At 43.9% G+C, this 19621-nt stretch overlaps 1 protein-coding gene across 2 annotated transcripts in view; it reads left to right on the top strand.

Moving 5' to 3' along the window:
- The window catches only part of COL28A1 (collagen type XXVIII alpha 1 chain), a 378659-nt gene that overhangs the window by 89255 nt on the left and 269783 nt on the right, over positions 1 to 19621 (top strand). The window lies entirely within an intron of this gene.

The following is a 19621-nucleotide window of genomic DNA, read 5'->3' as shown; positions in this document are numbered from 1 at the left end:
TTTCAAGGAGTGACTACCAGGTGCATCCTTCATTTCGACCTTAGTGTGTGGACCAGATCAGTGTCCAAGTGAGACAGAGAGGCTGTCCCTGAATTGACAACAGAATGTTTTGGCTCAGCGACATAATACCCCTTACTTAGTAATAGTGTTTGATTATCCATGTCATGCTTGCACATGGTACCTGTAAGTCCTGTTATGGTAACCTTACATTTCTCAGTGGCTTGAGTAGCAGATATACAACAAAGGGCTTCAGTGGCATCCTTTGGAAAAGGTACTAGATATGGCTGTGGGTTATCAGGGTGGTATGCCACATGCTCAGGTGTGTTAACCTTGGTCGGAACATTATCCCAAGATCCCACGTTAAACATCTGCTTCAGTTGGTCAGCCTTATCAGGTGAAATAAAAGGCAAGCATAACACAAAGGCAAGTTCCATTTCTTCTACGTTAACATGTGAGGGGACTGCCATTTTGAAATGAAGACAAGCTGGCTTTCCAGGTGGCCAAGAGTATTCTGAACATGCATGCTAGAGGACAGTCTGACAGTAACAGCAAAATGTTTTAAGAATCACATGCTGTGGGTCTAATGATATGTACACATTTTGGGTAACCACCTGGGATATTGTGGGTACCACACCTGATTCAGGACCTGGTCTGACTAGTTGAGGTTTCATGCAAATGTCAAACAGGAGAAGCATGAGAAATAAAGCTTTTAACTTTAACTTGCCTCTTTGTGTCCTGGTTGCAGTATGTGGCGCAGGTCTTCTAATCCCCACCCCTTTGTCTAGAGTGGTTGGTCTAGGAATCTGGACCTTTGCATGTCTGTAACCCTTTGTCAGCACCTATGGTATGTGTGTTTTTTTCCCTTTAAGTCTGCTTTGCTTAACCTTACTGATCTGACCATCTGAGGAATAATTAAAATGACTGGTGTGACTAGGGGGTCTACTCTGAATGTTTTGTACTTTTACCTTAGAAGAAAGAGACACAGGGTTAGGCAGTACACCCTGCTTTAGGGATCTGTGGCTACTTACAATAGACAGGCTCTCATCATTTCCTGAAGGACCGGCAGAAGAATTCTCTCTGGAACAGAGACAGTTTTTAACACAGGGATAGATTTGTTAGTATTTACCAGTGGAACAGAGACAGCTTTTAATGCAGGAATAGATTTGTTAGTATGTACCAAAAGATATGGATTAATGACAGAATTCTCTTCCTCGGAATCTACATCAGTGTCTGTGCCAAAGCCATTATCAGACTGAATATCCTTCCCTAACTCACTGAGCAGAAGAAGCGCTGGTATAGTTTCAAGTTTATTATGGGTTTACTACCCCGCCCATCTCCAGTCACATTTAGGCGGCTTACATACTAAAAACAGGAAAATTGAGAGTGGAGTAGACAAAGATTAGACATGAGGGATAGGGACAGAACTACAATATTGATAGGAAAGTGGGAGAAGATACAAAAGAAGGGTATGCTGCATTCCAGAGCCATTTCCAAGAAAACAAATATATATACAGTGGTGGAAATAAGTATTTGATCCCTTGCTGATTTTGTAAGTTTGCCCACTGACAAAGACATGAGCAGCCCATAATTGAAGGGTAGGTTATTGGTAACAGTGAGAGATAGCACATCACAAATTAAATCTGGAAAATCACATTGTGGAAAGTATATGAATTTATTTGCATTCTGCAGAGGGAAATAAGTATTTAATCCCTCTGGCAAACAAGACCTAATACTTGGTGGCAAAACCCTTGTTGGCAAGCACAGCGGTCAGACGTCTTCTGTAGTTGATGATGAGGTTTGCACACATGTCAGGAGGAATTTTGGTCCACTCCTCTTTGCAGATCATCTCTAAATCATTAAGAGTTCTGGGCTGTCGCTTGGCAACTCGCAGCTTCAGCTCCCTCCATAAGTTTTCAATGGGATTAAGGTCTGGTGACTGGCTAGGCCACTCCATGACCCTAATGTGCTTCTTCCTGAGCCACTCCTTTGTTGCCTTGGCTGTATGTTTTGGGTCATTGTCGTGCTGGAAGACCCAGCCACGACCCATTTTTAAGGCCCTGGCGGAGGGAAGGAGGTTGTCACTCAGAATTGTACGGTACATGGCCCCATCCATTCTCCCATTGATGCGGTGAAGTAGTCCTGTGCCCTTAGCAGAGAAACACCCCCAAAACATAACATTTCCACCTCCATGCTTGACAGTGGGGACGGTGTTCTTTGGGTCATAGGCAGCATTTCTCTTCCTCCAAACACGGCGAGTTGAGTTCACGCCAAAGAGCTCAATTTTTGTCTCATCTGACCACAGCACCTTCTCCCAATCACTCTCGGCATCATCCAGGTGTTCACTGGCAAACTTCAGACGGGCCGTCACATGTGCCTTCCGGAGCAGGGGGACCTTGCGGGCACTGCAGGATTGCAATCCGTTATGTCGTAATGTGTTACCAATGGTTTTCGTGGTGACAGTGGTCCCAGCTGCCTTGAGATCATTGACAAGTTCCCCCCTTGTAGTTGTAGGCTGATTTCTAACCTTCCTCATGATCAAGGATACCCCACGAGGTGAGATTTTGCGTGGAGCCCCAGATCTTTGTCGATTGACAGTCATTTTGTACTTCTTCCATTTTCTTACTATGGCACCAACAGTTGTCTCCTTCTCGCCCAGCGTCTTACTGATGGTTTTGTAGCCCATTCCAGCCTTGTGCAGGTGTATGATCTTGTCCCTGACATCCTTAGACAGCTCCTTGCTCTTGGCCATTTTGTAGAGGTTAGAGTCTGACTGATTCACTGAGTCTGTGGACAGGTGTCTTTCATACAGGTGACCATTGCCGACAGCTGTCTGTCATGCAGGTAACGAGTTGATTTGGAGCATCTACCTGGTCTGTAGGGGCCAGATCTCTTACTGGTTGGTGGGGGATCAAATACTTATTTCCCTCTGCAGAATGCAAATAAATTCATATACTTTCCACAATGTGATTTTCCGGATTTAATTTGTGATGTGCTATCTCTCACTGTTACCAATAACCTACCCTTCAATTATGGGCTGCTCATGTCTTTGTCAGTGGGCAAACTTACAAAATCAGCAAGGGATCAAATACTTATTTCCACCACTGTATATATGTATTTTTTTTTGTTACATTTGTACCCTGTGCTTTCCCACTCATGGCAGGCTCAATGTGGCAATGGAGGGTTAAGTGACTTGCCCAGAGTCACAAAAGGAGCTGCCTGTGCCGGGAATTGAACTTCGTTCCTCAGGACCAAAGTCCACCACCCTAACCACTAGACCACTCCTCCACTCCACACAGCAGCTCTAACCATAGGCATCCCAGAAAAGGAAATTTTCAAGTCTGTTTTGAAATCCTGAAGCTTCATGTATTCTCTAAGTACATAAGTACATAAGTAATGCCATACTGGGAAAAGACCAAGGGTCCATCGAGCCCAGCATCCTGTCCACGACAGCGGCCAATCCAGGCCAAGGGCACCTGGCAAGCTTCCCAAACGTACAAACATTCTATACATGTTATTCCTGGAATTTTGGATTTTTCCAAGTCCGTTTAGTAGCGGTTTATGGACTTGTCCTTTAGGAATCCGTCCAACCCCTTTTTAAACTCTGCTAAGCTAACCGCCTTCACCACTTTCTCCGGCAACGAATTCCAGAGTTTAATTACACGGTGGGTGAAGAAAAGGTTTCTCCGATTTGTTTTAAATTTACTACACTGTAGTTTCATCGCATGCCCCCTAGTCCTAGTATTTTTGGAAAGCGGGAACAGACGCTTCACATCCAGCTGTTCCACTCCACTCATTATTTTATATACCTCTATCATGTCTCCCCTCAGCCGTCTCTTCTCCAAGCTGTATAGCCCTAGCCTCCTTAGTCTTTCTTCATAGGGAAGTCGTCCCATCCCCGCTATCATTTTAGTCGCCCTTCGCTGCACCTTTTCCAGTTCTACTATATCTTTCTTGAGATGCGGCGACCAGAATTGAACACAATACTCAAGGTGCGGTCGCACCATGGAGCGATACAACGGGAGTTTATTCAGTTTTTTGGGTCTTGGACTGAAAAGATAGCAGAGTATACTCATGGAAGATTTCCCAGAAAGATGGAACAATAAAAAAGTGATTGATACATCGATCATAATGATCGTGTAGGGACATAAGGAGTTAGGGGGCAAGAAAGATACTGAGGTTCACCAGAAACTTTAATTTTATGAATCGGAAGGATTGTTTTGTATGTAATTCTATGCGGTATTGGAAACCAATGTGCTTCCCTAAGGAGAGGAGATATATTTTCAAATTTTTTTGAACCAGGAATTAGTTTTATGGCAATATTCTTCATGTTGTAGATGTCTGATATCTTTGCAGTTAAGACCATTGTATAAAGCATTACAATAATCGAGCTAGAGTATAACAAAGGAATGAATCAAAATGTTTAATGCATGAGGATAAATCAGAGGATTAATTGATCTAATCTGTTTTAGACAAAAAAAACATCTGTAAATATCAACATTAATCTGCGACTGAAAAGATATCTCATCCAGTGTTATTCCCAGTACCTTTACGGTAGAGTGTTGAGGAACGGGTACTGATGAAAGAGTAAGAGGTTGTAGTAGAACAATATTTGGAGAATTTGAATATAAGATGCATTTTGATTTACCAGGATTAAGAGTAAGCCTATTACAACTAAGCCAAGATATCAATCCAATCTATCACTCAGGAACCTATATGCAATACCATAATGTATTCTTCTTTACCATGTATGTATGCACCTTAATGCAATGCCTTTTGTAACTCTGTTACCCGGAAATGGCAATTGCCATTATGGCAGATGTAAGCCACATTGAGCCTGCAAATTGGTGGGAAAATGTGGGATACAAATGCTACAAATAAATAAATAAGGTTAATATCCAAAGCCAAATTGGGACAAAGGGAATCCAAAGGATGTGTTGAATATTGTCAGCGTAGATGAATGTTGTTAAGCCTAAGGACTGAACCAGGGTCAGGAAAGGGGCCATAACGATATTGAATAATATGGGGGATATTATAGATCTCTGTGGGACTCCCGAATGTTCTGAATAAGGTCGTGATGTATCATTCCTAAAATGAACAATTTAAAATCTATTTGAGAGGTATGAATGAAACCAGTCAAAAACAGTGTCACAAAGTCCCAAATGCTATAGTCTGTCGAGAAGAATGTTATGATCAACCAGATCGAATGCTGCAGATAGATCTAGGGACATGACAATAGAACTGTTGGAACCTAAACCACGATGGATATAAGTAGTGATCCCTAGAAGTGCAGTTTCCATGATATGATGTATATGAAATCCTGTTTGATTCATGTGAAGAGCATTGGTTTTATTTAGAAAGTCTTTCAGTTGTTCAACGACAAGTTTCTCGATGACTTTTATAAGGAACAGTAGGTTGGCAATTGGACAGTAATTACTACTATCTGGCAGCAGCTTCCGAGGATCCGGAGTGATCTCCAGGATTACACAGTGTCCTTTGTGAATATACTGTGCACATAGCAAATGCCTGAGCCTCCAATTGGAAGCAGTGAGGCCAACAGTCCTGTAGCAATACCCTCCACAGCAGCCGCAAGTGGCACCAGTGGTCGCACCACCCATGCAAGCTTCATAGTACCTGTCTCAACTGCCAAGCCACAACCGCCATCCTATTGCCCAAGGATGGGACCCAGAGCATCTGAAGCTAGTGGGACAGCCGTGAGGCCAGGTCCTTCAGGGGCAGCAGGTGCTTCCTTGCTGGTTGCTGGGCCCAGGAGCAGATCAACCACCTGGCCAATCAGGTGGCCAGATTTCCAGAGTGCAGCAGAGGTAGCAGGATGGACTGATGATTGTGAGGACAGTGGAAGCCCCACAGGTGAGGACTGTGACACACTTTCTGCTCCTGCAAGGCCTGGGCCATTGTCAGCAGCTCAGGGATGGGGTGGGAGAGGTAGATCCAAGAGGGGACGGAGGAGAGGGAGGAGGAAGAGGAAGAGGAGGATGTAGGGCTGTGAGCCACCTAATTGCCATACTGTGGTGATGTGTGCTGGGGGGAGGGACGTGCGATGTGTGTGAATGCAGGGGGAGGGGTTGTGTTCTGGGGAGGGGGTGGGAGTGTTTATGTGTGCAGGGGGAGGGATTGTGTGCTGGGGGAGGGGTGTTACAGAGGTGCTACGCACAAATAAATAGTGCATTTATGTTTATTGAAAATTGGTGAGAATGAGTCTTTGTCTGGCACGGACCCCCAGCTGGTATGCTCCCTGCTCAGCTGTGTGTGCAGGAGGGGAAGGGGCTCTTCATCCTCTGGGTCTGGTGGCTGCTGCTATGGTTGCTGTCCCTCCTCTGGCAGGGCCTGTCTTCTTCGGAGAGCCAGGTTGTGCAGTATGCAGTTTGCAGCAGGCCATGAAAATGTTGGCAACCTTTTCAGGGCTGTAGAGGAGCTCCCCTCTGAAACTGTCCAGACATCTGAATTGATTCTTGAGCTGGCCGAAAGTCTGTTCTATGATGGTGTGGTTGTTCCTATGCCTCTTGTTGCACTCCTCCTCCACCTCATTTTGGGGGTGGACTATGGGAATCATGAACCAGGTTTGCTGGGGGTAGCCTTTGTCACTTGTGGGGGGAAGCAGAATCACAGACATGGGTGTGTTTTGGCTGGTATGTTGATCTTATGCAGGCGGGGTAGGGGTTGTGGCTTGTGGGGCATCTAGAGTAAGGGAGTGTGTTTAAGGTTAGGAAGGGGAGGTGGAGGGGAAGGGGAGGGGGTATGGAGTTTGGGAATCCATGTACTGATTACCTAGGAGCCAACCGACAGTGATCTCCCCTCGGTCACACCTGTGGTAGATTCCTGAATGCTGTAGGATGTAGGTATCATGGGTGGAGCCTGGGTAGTGGGCACACACATCCACTATCTCCCCCTGGGCATCACGAACGAGTTGCATGTTCATGGAGTGAAATGATTTTCTATTCCTGTATGTCTTCTTGTATGAGCAGGGTGGGAGTGGAGTTGGACTGTGGTAGTATTGTGAGATTACTGCTAGGGGTCATAGCAGCAAGACTGGAGTGGAGGGGGATTGCTCCTGTCATGGCCATACCACCAGCAGGAATACCCTAGAAAGTGTTGTGATGTCAGGGGGTGGAGAATAATCAAGTGATACTCCTAGAGAGATTGTGATGGGGGATATGTGAATGGGGAAGGGTTGTGATGGGGAGAGGGGGAGGAGTTGAGGCCATTATCAGGAGGGAGGGTTCTGTTATCAGTCATTGGGGCTTTGATTAGGAATTGGGCATATCATTGAGGGGGGGATTGGGGTGGTTCACCATGGTTATGATTTTATTTTGGTTGGGGCAGCATTGGAGCCCTTGTTAAATGCATCGGCAGATAGCACACATACACCTGCACTATTTGCCAATGCATATAACGGAGGCTCTTACGTTTAGTACATTTGCTGACCTTGCTCCCTTCAGTGAATAAGGAAAGGAATTGCATGAAAAGACTAGCTGAATATGCTAGTTTTTTTCATCCACTTTAAACTACCTATGTAATTTCACAAAGCATGTAAATTAGGCAGTGCAGAAGCTGGAGAGAAAAAGGGGATGTCCAAAGTGTCTTATGAATGTACTGTATTTGTGTAATTTTAAGATTAGTAAAACGTTAGTGTGTTCCATTGATATTTTCTGTGATCCTGCTATTGTCTGATATTTTCTCTGTGTGTCATTTAGAAGTACTGGTGTTAGGTGGGCTGTAATGTTTTTAATTACAGTATTTCAGGTTTTTTTGAACCAACAGTTTCTATCTGCTCCTTTGGGTTTTTAGTTCTGTCAGAACCAAGGCTGGGGTCTGGTGCTATGAACCTTCATTTACACCTCCTCAGGGAGGTTTCTTCTAATTTGTATTCCTTCCCAACTTACTTTAGCCCAGTCATTGCAGCAGGAGCTCTCAGCCAGGGACTCTTTAACTAGCCACCTGGTTTCCCCACTGTGCAATAACTATGATTCTTCTCCTCACAACCCAAGACTGTAAATGCTGCCTCTGTGGTGTCCCCAGACCCAACCCATCCAGGGAGTACCACACCAGAACCAGTGATTGAATCCAGGTCCCTTTACAATCAATGCACAGTGTTACCACTGAGCCACCGGAATTCAAAGACAAGGATTGTGCTTGCTGTGTTAGTCCACCCACCGTGTTCTTTTCATGGTTTCCTGCACTCCGGTCGGTCCGTACGTTTTGTTCCCTTGATCAAAATTGTTTGGTTCTCCCGGGGCTGCTTCAGGCCCATTTGGAACCCACTTGTCATTCTACATTTTTATTTTGCTGCCAAATCCGTTCTGAACTTTCCGTTTGCTGATTTAAGTACCTTCTTAAAACCAGCTATCATTCCTTGGCTTTCCTGGGTTGTACGTTTGGGAAGCTTGCCAGGTGCCCTTGGCCTGGATTGGCCGCTGTCGTGGACAGGATGCTGGGCTCAATGGACCCTTGGTCTTTTCCCAGTATGGCATTACTTATGTACTTATGTACCTCATAAATCCCAATCGGTTGTCAACCTGCAGAGCACAGTAGAGCTCGCTAGTAGATTAACTGTTAGTTCAGGGTGTGTGGCATGTTTTTATCTTGATGGAGTTCCTTTCTGTCATTTGTGTTTATAGCTGTAAACTGCTTAGATCCCCTAGTTGTGAATAGGTGGTATAGTAAGTTTTTAACAAACATAAATATAAACCTGCTGAAGGAAGTGTTAACTTTTGAAACATAAACAAATGTATTGTTAATCCATTAGATAATTTCCTCATAGTTTTTGGTGTGCTGACCTTTCATGTAAATCAGGTGCTTATTTCAGGAGATCACATTCTGAGTCTGATAAGTAATACGAAGTCTTTGATGGAGAGATGGTTCTGAGATCACCGACATTAGGAGTTTAATACAGGCTTTAACATTTGTTAACTACTTTTTTGAGTGCCAGTTTATTTGTGATGTCCAACACTTATCATGAGATGGGCGGGACAAATTATTCTTTTGGCCGCTGTCGAAGACAAGGTACTGGGATCGATGGACCCTTGGTCTGTCCCAGCATGGCAATGATTATGTACTTATGTACTTATGACTAGGAGGTAGGGAATAAGGAGTGCACCTAGCAATTAACATGGGTGTCGTTAATGCATGTTAAGTGCTATTGAGGAAGATGACATGGAACAATTCTGCATTAGCAGTAAGTTAATGCACATAATCAATTTTCACTCCACATTAGTGACATGGCTGCCTTCCCCCGTGTGACAAGAGTACTCCCCTCCCCCTAGCAATTATTGTGGAGATTTTGTAATTACTGAGGGTTAACTTTTGCAGTTAATGTGTATTAGATGCAAAACCTTAACACAGTTTAGTAAATAGACTGAGGCAGTTAAATTTAACTCAAATATATTATTCTCACTAGTTCTATACACTTATATAGTGTTCTGTTTTATTTATTTATTTAGATCATTTATACCCCGCCTATTACCACATAAAGCAGCCCCTAAGCGGCTTACAATGAACTAATGGAGCAGTTACAATGACAGTAGAGAGGGACCGGAGGAAGAAGGGAATATTAATACAATATGTAATCAATAAGTAGGTAAGGAATAGAAAACAAAAAGAAGAGAAAGCAGGAGTCCAAAATCAGATCTTGACTCGCTGAGACACTCAAGGCAGGAAACCAGATCCCGTGAACAGGACAGGAATGCTGGCAGTAGCCAACGGCTGGGATCGGCGAACCAGGAGGAAACAGGGCCCCTTTGATGGGCAGCACTCTCCGAGCACGAAGCAGTCGCAGAAGAGAAGACCAGCTGCCCGATCAATCCTGACCGCAACCGACAATCCAGGGGCTATGGAGAGGGATCCAAGGTGGTGCAGGCTCAAACGGTCCTCCTCCATAGTTCCAACCGTCAGGGCCCTCCAAGCCAGGGACGTCCACCACCGCTCTGCCAGACCGGCAGAAGAGGAAGAGCCATCGGCGTCGGCGGGGGGAACAACTGTGATGCAACGGCCAGAAGCTTGCTGGGGCCAGGGCAGCAGAGGCAGCAGACTTCCGACTGAAAAAGATGAAGAACGGGGAAGAGGCAGCCATGGCCCACTGGCGGCCGGTGCACGAACATGCATGGCAACGCACAGATCCAACCGGCCTTTCAACAACGAACAGGGCACCCCACGGCCTGGAGAGACAAACAGATGCCTGCAGTCGTTGGGCCGAATGAGCTTCCTGTAATGGTTAGGGAGGCGAACGGAGGCCAGGCAGTCCTCAGCAGCTGGAGGTCGACAGTGCCGAGAGAGATCGCAGCCGGCCGCACGGCTGAGCGGCTTTGATTGTAGACGAGCGGGTCAGGCCGCGGTTGGTCTGTGGTTGGTGCGCGAAAATGGCGGCGATAAGCAGAACCGACTAGCCGGTCGACAGCCTAAAAGGTTCCACACAGCACCCCGGACCCAGATAAGCATAGATTCAGCAAGAAACGAGCTGAACCGTGACCAAATGCTGGGTGAATACCGAGGACCCCCGGAGCTAATGAATCCCTGTCCCACTACTATGTTTTGACATTATATGTATGATTAATTAGTTTCTTTATTTTTTTCAGTTAAAATTTAATGCCAAGAACTGTAGAGTGATGCATTTGGGGTGCAGAAACCTGAAAGAGAGATACCAGATAGGAGGGGAGAGACTAGTAAGCTCGACTCAGGAGAGAGACCTTGGGGTGTTGGTATCTCAGGATCTAAAGGTGAAGAAACAATGCGACAAGGCGATGGCCATGGCCAGAAGGATGCTAGGCTGCATAGAGGGGCATAACCAGCAGAAGAAAGGAGGTGTTGTTGCTCCTCTACAAGTCGTTGGTGAGGCCCCACTTGGAGTATTGTGTTCAGTTTTGGAGGCCGTATCTTGCTAAAGATGTAAAAAGACTGGAAGTGGTACAAAGAAAAGCTACAAAATGGTATGGGATTTGAGTTGCAAACCTTACGAGGAGAGACTTGCTGACCTGAACATGTATACCTTGGAGGAAAGGAGAAAGAGGGGTGAAAGATATGAATCTGCAAATGAACCTTTTTCGGAGACGGGAAGGCAGTAGAACTAGAGGACTTGAATTAAGGTTGAAGGGAGGCAGACTCAGGACTAATGTCAGGAAGTATTTTTTCACGGAGAGGGTGGTGGATATGTGGAATGCCCTCCCGCGGGAGGTGGTGGAGATGAAAATGGTAATGGAATTCAAACATGCGTGGGATAAACACAAAGGAATCCTGTTTAGAAGGAATGGTTCCACGGAATCTTAGCAGAGATTGTGTGGCAACGCCGGTAATTGGGAAACAAAACAGGAGCTGGGCAGACTTCTACAGTCTACGCCCTGATCGTGACTGAATTGATAGGGATGGGCTGGAGTGTAAATTTTAAGGGGCTTCGACATTAGCTTCAGGACTTAGTACAAGAACAGTGCTGGACAGACTTCTATGGTCTGTGTCCTGAGAAAGCCAAGGACAAATCAAACTCGGGTATACATATAAAGTATCACATACCATGTAAAATGAGTTTATCTTGTTGGGCACACTGGATGGACTGTACAGGTCTTTATCTGCCGTCATTTACTATGTTACTATGATTTCATAACAAAGATAGCTGTTTTCAATACATTCATCAGGACAGGCAACAACTAATATGAAACATCTAATTTACACAGCTTCAAACTACACATGTATACCCAGATTCTATATAGTGCGTCTAGAGATCTGCGCCGAAATCCAAGCAGATTCTATAACAATCTGCGTAACTTAACAAGCTAATGAGCGCTGATAACAGTACTTAACAAGCAATAGTGAGCACTAATTGGCACTGATTATAATTTATACGCACAACTAAGCGTATTCTGTAATGATGTGCGCCAACTTCTAACGATCGCTGGCAAAAAGGGACGTGGTTATTGGTGGGGAAATGTGCATTTTGTGGGCATTCCAAAATTTACATATGTAATTTTAGAATATGGTCCAGTGCACGTAAATCTACGTGCCGGGATTTCTCCATGTTTTCGTTGGTGTAAATGGATGCACGTAGTTTTAAGCACTGAGATATAACTAAATGTATTCTATAATCGGCGCTTATTATAGAATATGCATAGTTGGCACTGATTTGTGCGACGATTTTTTTAGGTGCCATATATAGAATCTGCCCCATAATTTATATTTACCTAAATATACAGGTTACGTTATCCCCTGGATTCTATATATGGCGCCCATCAAAGATGTGTGGCCAACTGAGCCAATTAGCACCAATAATTAGGAGCTAATCAGCACTGATTGACATCAATTTGGATTTGTGCGCACATCTTCCTACACACTATTCTATAACAATGTGCACCCAAATTGCATGGCGCACAACTCAAAAGTGGGTGTATCCATGGGAGGTACATGGGTGGACCAGGGGCATTCCTAAAATGTGTGGGCAATGATATAGATTACCGGAGATTTGCACCTACATTGGATGCCAGAAATTACACCTGGTTTCAGCAGTGTTAAGTCCTGGCGCCCATATTTGTGCACTGAATAGAATAGCGTTGGTGCTGATTTTTTTAGGTGCCGATTTTTGAACACTGTAGACTGAATCTGGGCCTATGTGTGTACATGTTTAGGATAATAATATATGTACCACTTGTTTCCGTTAATGTGTTCTATTTGCATTCCTGGTTTCTTTATGGAAATGTAAAATTTTGAAAACTTGAATAGTGACATACATGCATGTATGTGCAGAAATACCAATATTCTACCTAAGGGTTGTTCTGCAAATACTTGCTTAATTTACATACCTGTATCTGCAAGGAGTTCATACATGGGGCAGAGCATGGGGGAGACATAGGTGGGGCTCCCACTTATGTGTGTAACTTACAGAATACTATAAGGTACATGTGCTGCTGCCGTATTTAGGTGCCCAAATATACACCAGCTTTATGGCTGGTGTAACTGCGAGCATCTAAATGTTAGGCTTGTATTCTTTTATGGAATCTAGGTGCCTTGGTTCCATTAAAGAATAGGCTTTTACTGTCCACCCAAATGGAGACACCCTGTTATAGAATTGTCCCTATAATTTATATATTGACAAGGCAATTCTGTATGTAGGTACCTAGAGGGTGCCTATCTGAAGCCTAGTCTGTAAAGGAAAGTAGGTGCCTACTTTCCTTTATAGAATTCTAGTGGAACTAGGTATATCTACATATAGGTATAGGCGCGAGCGCTTATATCAATCATAGAGCTGGTGTGAATGCTCACACCTAGATTTGGGATTTGAGTGTGTAATTTACAGTATTCTGTTATGCACATATTAGCCACACCCACCTGTAACTATATATATAATATTGAAGATATGCCCATAATTAAAGAATAGTGCATAGCTGGATTATTTACATGTATGTGTGCTCATTCATGTGTGTAAATGACTAGAATATTGGCATTTATGCTCATGTTTGCTGCCTAACTTTAAGTGGCTTCTTATTGACTTACCTACCTAGTTAGCTGACTATTACTTCTATATATCTTGTGTTGCCTTGGCAATGCCCCAAATTCTACCTTTTGGCCATATGAATCTGAACGAATAAAAACATATATGCCCAGAATTATATGTTCAGCTGCTCTAATTTCTTAAAAAAAAAGCCACTTATGCAGTTGATACTGGTGTCAAGCACTGACCCTATTAACTTGCTTCACATAGCACATTAGCAGCACAAGATAACACTATCTTAAAGGCAGTGTGGTATAGTAACTAAGTAAATGTAACTAGTTACTGTACTTAAGTACAAGTTTTTTACTTTTACTTGTAAAGAAGTATTTTTACTTCTACTGAAGTAATAATTTCACCAGTTTTTACTACTTTTACTCAGTTATATCTGATGATTGCAGTAAAATGAAAAAAAAAAGTAAAAGCAGAAGGGAGATGTAAATGACAATTCCTCGGTGAACCAAAAAGAAACAACAAAACTGGAAACAGGATTTTGCTGTTGCAAACCTTGTCATACAAACAGTGGATCATCTCATCTTGAATTTTGTTATTCAGTGAATTTAGCCTATAAGAATAGTGGAGTTGCCTGTTTGCTGAACTGGTTACTGGTCTTCAGCCAAACAGAACAGTAATGAGTTGAGTCACTTTAAAGTGGAGATGAAGTTGAAACTGGTTGCAATTCTTGGTGAAAGACATATGTCTCCACCACAATAGTCATCTCATGGGAAATTTTACACTGGGGTAACTGTCCACAGGATTGATTGAGTCTTCAGGAAGGAAGTCTGCTTGTCTGAAGGGTTCCCACACATTTGACATTCTTGCATCAATTCTCGAAGATATTCATAGTTTTCCATCAGACGAAAAATTGTTAAAACAACAATAGACAATAATTCCAACTTTGTGAAAGCCTTCTTTGTAATTGGGCAGCATGATGATGCAAAAGAAGATAAAGATGAAGCACTACTCCTAATGCAGATGATAATGACAATAATGATGATAAAGTATTCTTTGCTATATGGAAGTCGTGTTTCAGCGATTCCCTTGATCATAACCTGCAGACCCAAACCCAGATGCACTAAACTCCCCACAATTACCTCTTACCTTTCCGATCCCCGTTGCTGCTCACCAATTTTTAAAAAGCTGGGCATGCACAAAGGAAATCATGTGCAAATGAGCTGTTTTCTGTTAGCTTATTTGCATGCAATTTCCTCCATAGGGGGGAAGCCGGTCGGTCAGCTGAGCATGTGCAGAGCAGCCAATCGCTAAGTGTGGCTGCTTTGCGCATGATTCAGATGGCTTTCATGCTTGCAGATAAGATGCATGTATGAACGTAGCCTTTTTTTTTTTGCTCTGTAAAGTGAAAGAGGGTGGAAATCGGGAAATGTGCCACTTATAAAAAAGCCGGCCTTTACTCTGGACTACTGGGAGCACCGAGAGGCTCATTGTGGGTTTGTGGGTGAGAGTCTTTACGTGCGACGCCACTCCAGTTCTCAAAGCCCTTGTCATCACACACCGCTGCTAAGAACAGGACCCACACTTGTGTATTCACCCCCTCGCTCTTTGTGAGCTCGTGCAAAGCACTATTATATAGTTATGTGTTAGTAGCAGGGTAGTGTTAACTTGACTGTGGTTTGGGGATCTTGCCTCTTGCTGAAAATCAGAAATGAAAGCTACTAGAGCATAGGAGCATTTATATTACATTGCCTTTAAAGCTTAGTCCACCTGTCGGTTTCTTAGCTCTCCTTAACTAGAACTTGTTATATTGCAGCTGTCATTCTAGCAGTACTGGCAGCACCTGGCCACCCGTTAAATTTCCCACGGTAATGGTAGGAGCTGCTCTTTTGCATCGCTAAGGAAAACGGCTTGCATGCACATTTGTATAGTAATTAGCTCATTATAATAGGTTTGCATACAATTTTCATTAGCTGCTACTGTGAAAGGAAAGGAGCTTGGAGAACCCTTTTGTGCATGTCTCGTTGTATTCCTTGCTCGCTGAACTGGATAGAACTGGTGTAATAACCACATTGCTGGCTCGTTAGGTTTAGTGCATCTGGTCCCCAGTCAGAAGACATCAATAATATTGTGCAGCTTGGCCTGATTTGAAGGAACTTTTTATCAGGCTGAACAATCCACTTTCTGCTAGTATAGTTGTTGAACCTTTTTAGCTGGGCTGGATTAATGACTCACAAGCACACTCGCATGAGTGACAAATCATTTTCAAAAATTTATTTTTACTAAAAGCAAAGTGGATTGAATTGTAGAGCAATAAAGTTGTTGGGATAAAAATGTAAACAATAGTTGCATTCATTATAGTTGCAGTAATTGCAGTACTTTTACTTTTTACTTAAAAAGTATTATATTAAGCAATAACTTTTTTACTTTCACTTAAGTTAATTTTGTAATGTGTTCTTCACTGTACTTTGTACTTTTACTTAAGTATCTAATATAATAAAACACACCCTCAACGTTCTGAGGACAACGTTCTGAAGCCATCTGACGTCACTCCCAGGCTCAAGGGTTCGTGGATTCATGGTGTGAAGCCTTCAAGCCAGCCAGCCGTCTCTGCCCCGCCCTCGCGTCAAACGTCATGATGTTGAGGGCGGAAAAAAACCCAAACAATTCCGGCAGCGCAGCGTCAGGGAAGGAGGCGGCGCTCCCGACGTCTCTAGCCTTCCCTTCGCTGTGTTCCGCCTTCTTCTGATGTCAAGGATGACGTCAGAAGAAGGCAGAACACAGCGAAGGGAAGGCTAGACGTCGGAAGCGCCGCCTCCTTCCCTGACGCTTCACTGCCGGAACCGCCACGGAGGTAAATTTAAAAAGAAGAAAAAAAAAAGGGATGTTGGGGGGAGATAAGAGGATGGCCAGTAAAGTTGAAAAATGGGAGCAGGAGGGCAGGGGAGAAACGACAGCATGGATGCGAAGGGGGGGGGGCATGGATGCGAAGGGGGGGGGGGAGAAGAGGGCGGGCCAGGCTGGGACATGGGAGAGAGAAGAGCATGGATGCGAGGGGGGTCATGGAAGGGAGAGAGGGGACTTGCTGGAAAAGGATGAATGGAGGCGGCAGGGGACAGAGGAGCATGGATGGGCATGGATTGGGAGGGCAGGGCTCAGGGAGAGAGGGGAACAGCTGGAAAGGGATGAATGGAGGGGGCAAGGGACAGAGGAGCATGGATGGGCATGGATTGGGAGGGCAGGGCTCAGGGAGAGAGGGGAATTGCTGGATAGGGATGAATGGAGGGGCCAGGTGACAGTGGAACATGGATGGGCATGGATTGGGAGGGCAGGGCTCAGGGAGAGGGTAATTGCTGGATAGGAATGAATGGAGGGGACAGATGGGCATGGATGGATATGGATTGCAGGGCAGGGCTCAGGGAGAGAGGGGAATTGCTGGATAGGGATGAATGGAGGGGGCAGGTGACAGAGGAACATGGATGGGCATGGATTGGGAGGGCAGGGCTCAGGGAGAGAGGGGAATTGCTGGATAGGGATGAATGGAGGGGGCAGGTGACAGAGGAGCATGGATGGGCATGGTTTGGGAGGGCAGGGCTCAGGGAGAGGGGAATTGCTGGATAGGGATGAATGGAGGGGGCAGGTGACAGAGGAGCATGGATGGGCATGGTTTGGGAGGGCAGGGCTCAGGGAGAGGGGAATTGCTGGATAGGGATGAATGGAGGGGACAGATGGGCATGGATGGATATGGATTGCAGGGTAGGGCTCAGGGAGAGAGGGGAATTGCTGGATAGGGATGAATGGAGGGGACAGGTGACAGAGGAGCATGGATGGGCATGGATTGGGAGGGCAGGGCTCAGGGAGAGAGGGGAATTGCTGGAAAAGGATGAATGGAGGGGGCAGGGGACAGATGGGCATGGATTGGGAGGGCAGGGCTCACACTCTGTCTCTCATATACAATGTCTTTCTGACTCTCACTCTCACACACTCTGTCTCACACTGTATCACATTCACTCTCTATGTGCCACACAGTCACTCACACACTCGCTTGGTCTCATACACTCACTCTCACAGAGAATCTGTGTCTCACACACACTCTCTCTCTTGCCCACACACACACACTCTCTCTCACACTGTGTCTCACATACACACTTGCACACACTCTCATTCTCACACACACACTCTCTCACAAACACACTCACACCCAGACTCACTCTCTCTCTCACACACACACACTCACACTTTCACTCTGACTCTCAAACAGTCACTCTCACATACACTCTCCCAAACATACACACTCCGAGGAAAACCTTGCTAGCGCCCGTTTCATTTGTGTCAGAAACGGGCCTTTTTTACTAGTTAAAATATACATTTATATTTACTTTGACTTAAGTACTTTGACCTAGTATTTTGAACTACACTGCTCAAAGGTGGCATTATTGTTCCATGAATAATACAACTTGTGAGGTTAAACACAAGTTGCATTATTCAGTTTGCATAAAGCAGAACTGTTTTTGCATGCTTTGCATCTCATTATTATTTACTGTGTGCAGAGGCATAGCTAGGTGAGTCGCCAAGGGAGTGACTGCTCCTCCAAATGGACTTCCAACAGTGCCGGTGCCTATTTTTCACATGATCTGTTGTGCGAAAAATACGCACTAGCGCCGTTGGCAGTCCGCTTTCTGCTCCCTCTGACGCCTCAACCTGGCTACGCTTCTGACTGTGTAATGCATTAAGTTATCTGAATTAAGGGCAACTAATGTATGGGGTTTTTTTGCCAATTAATGTGTTATATACAAATATCATGACTTATTCCCTTATTACATGCTTGTAGCTTTTTTCCCTTTTAATGTCCTAAACGTGTCCTGGGGGTCCAGAGGCCAGCTGGGTTTACAGAATATCCCTAATGAATATGCATAACAATAACAATCTACTTTCCTGGATATCTTAATTTCAATATAGCTACAGAAAATTGTATACAATAACCACAAATAACTATGTAATCCAAACTACAATCTTTATTAAATGCACAATAAATCATAAAATATCACATAAAATCTTCATAAAACCCCTAGGGCCCTGTTTACTAAGCTGTGCTAGAGACGTGTTAGTGCTTTCAGCGCACGCTAACTGTTAGCTCGCGCTAATTGTGTAGACAATCAGGGAGTTTCCCTATGAAGAGCCTGAAGTATAAATACAATTTACATTAATGGTTTATATTTCTGCATAGGAACTATTGAAAACATAAATATTTGTGAACAGAGTGAAAAATATGGCAGGTTTTGAACTTGAGATGAAGAATATTAAGGGTATTATTAATACCTTATAGTGGGCTAGAGATAGGTAATTATGAGAGCTGTATAATATCCATTCAGTTAATTAAGTTACGATTGTGTGTACCATCGGAAAGATGTGAGATGAATGAGTGATGGTAAATAGTGAGGAATGAATGGTGATTAGATGTGTTATGAAGATTTCATGTGATATTTTATGATTTATTGTGCATTTAATAAAGATTTTAGGGCCTTGTTTACTAAGCTGCGCTGTAGGTGTGCAAATTGTTTAGCGCGTGCTAAAAATTAGCGTGCGCTAATGCTAGAGACACCCACAGGAATACAATGGGTGTCTCTATCGCTAACACATGCTAGTTTTTAGTACGTTCTAAAAAGTTAGTGTGCCTACAGTGCGGTTTAGTAAATAGGTCCCTGAGTTTGGATTATAAAGTTATTAGAGGTTATTGTAATGAATGCGCAAGAGAGAGATTTGCATGCCTGTCATCTCCATTACATTTATTTCTTTATTAGGATTAATTTACTGTCTTTTTGAAAGAATTCACTGAAAGCGGTGTACAGCAAGTCAGACATAAACAATAGACAATTACAGCAGTAAAAATATTCAAATAATACAAAGTATGGCATAGTATACTACATTACAATGTCAACACAATAAAACATTTTAATAGACAGCATAGGGTGTAAGCAAAGATGGAGCAGATACATAGATAAGATAGAGTAACAGGAGTAAGAAAATAAGGGGACTAATTTTAAAGAAACTTGCACATGAGGACAGAATGGTGCGTGAAAAATATGCAAATCTCTTCTTGCATATTAATTAGGGATATCCTGAAAACCTGACTGGCCTATGGACTTCTTTCAGTACCCCTGCCCTAAAACCTAGACTGCATTATGA

The sequence above is a fragment of the Microcaecilia unicolor genome, chromosome 1 (genome assembly GCF_901765095.1).
Source record: "Microcaecilia unicolor chromosome 1, aMicUni1.1, whole genome shotgun sequence".
NCBI classification, from domain to species: Eukaryota; Metazoa; Chordata; class Amphibia; order Gymnophiona; family Siphonopidae; genus Microcaecilia; species Microcaecilia unicolor.
This window is presented reverse-complemented; position numbering and strand designations above follow the sequence as displayed.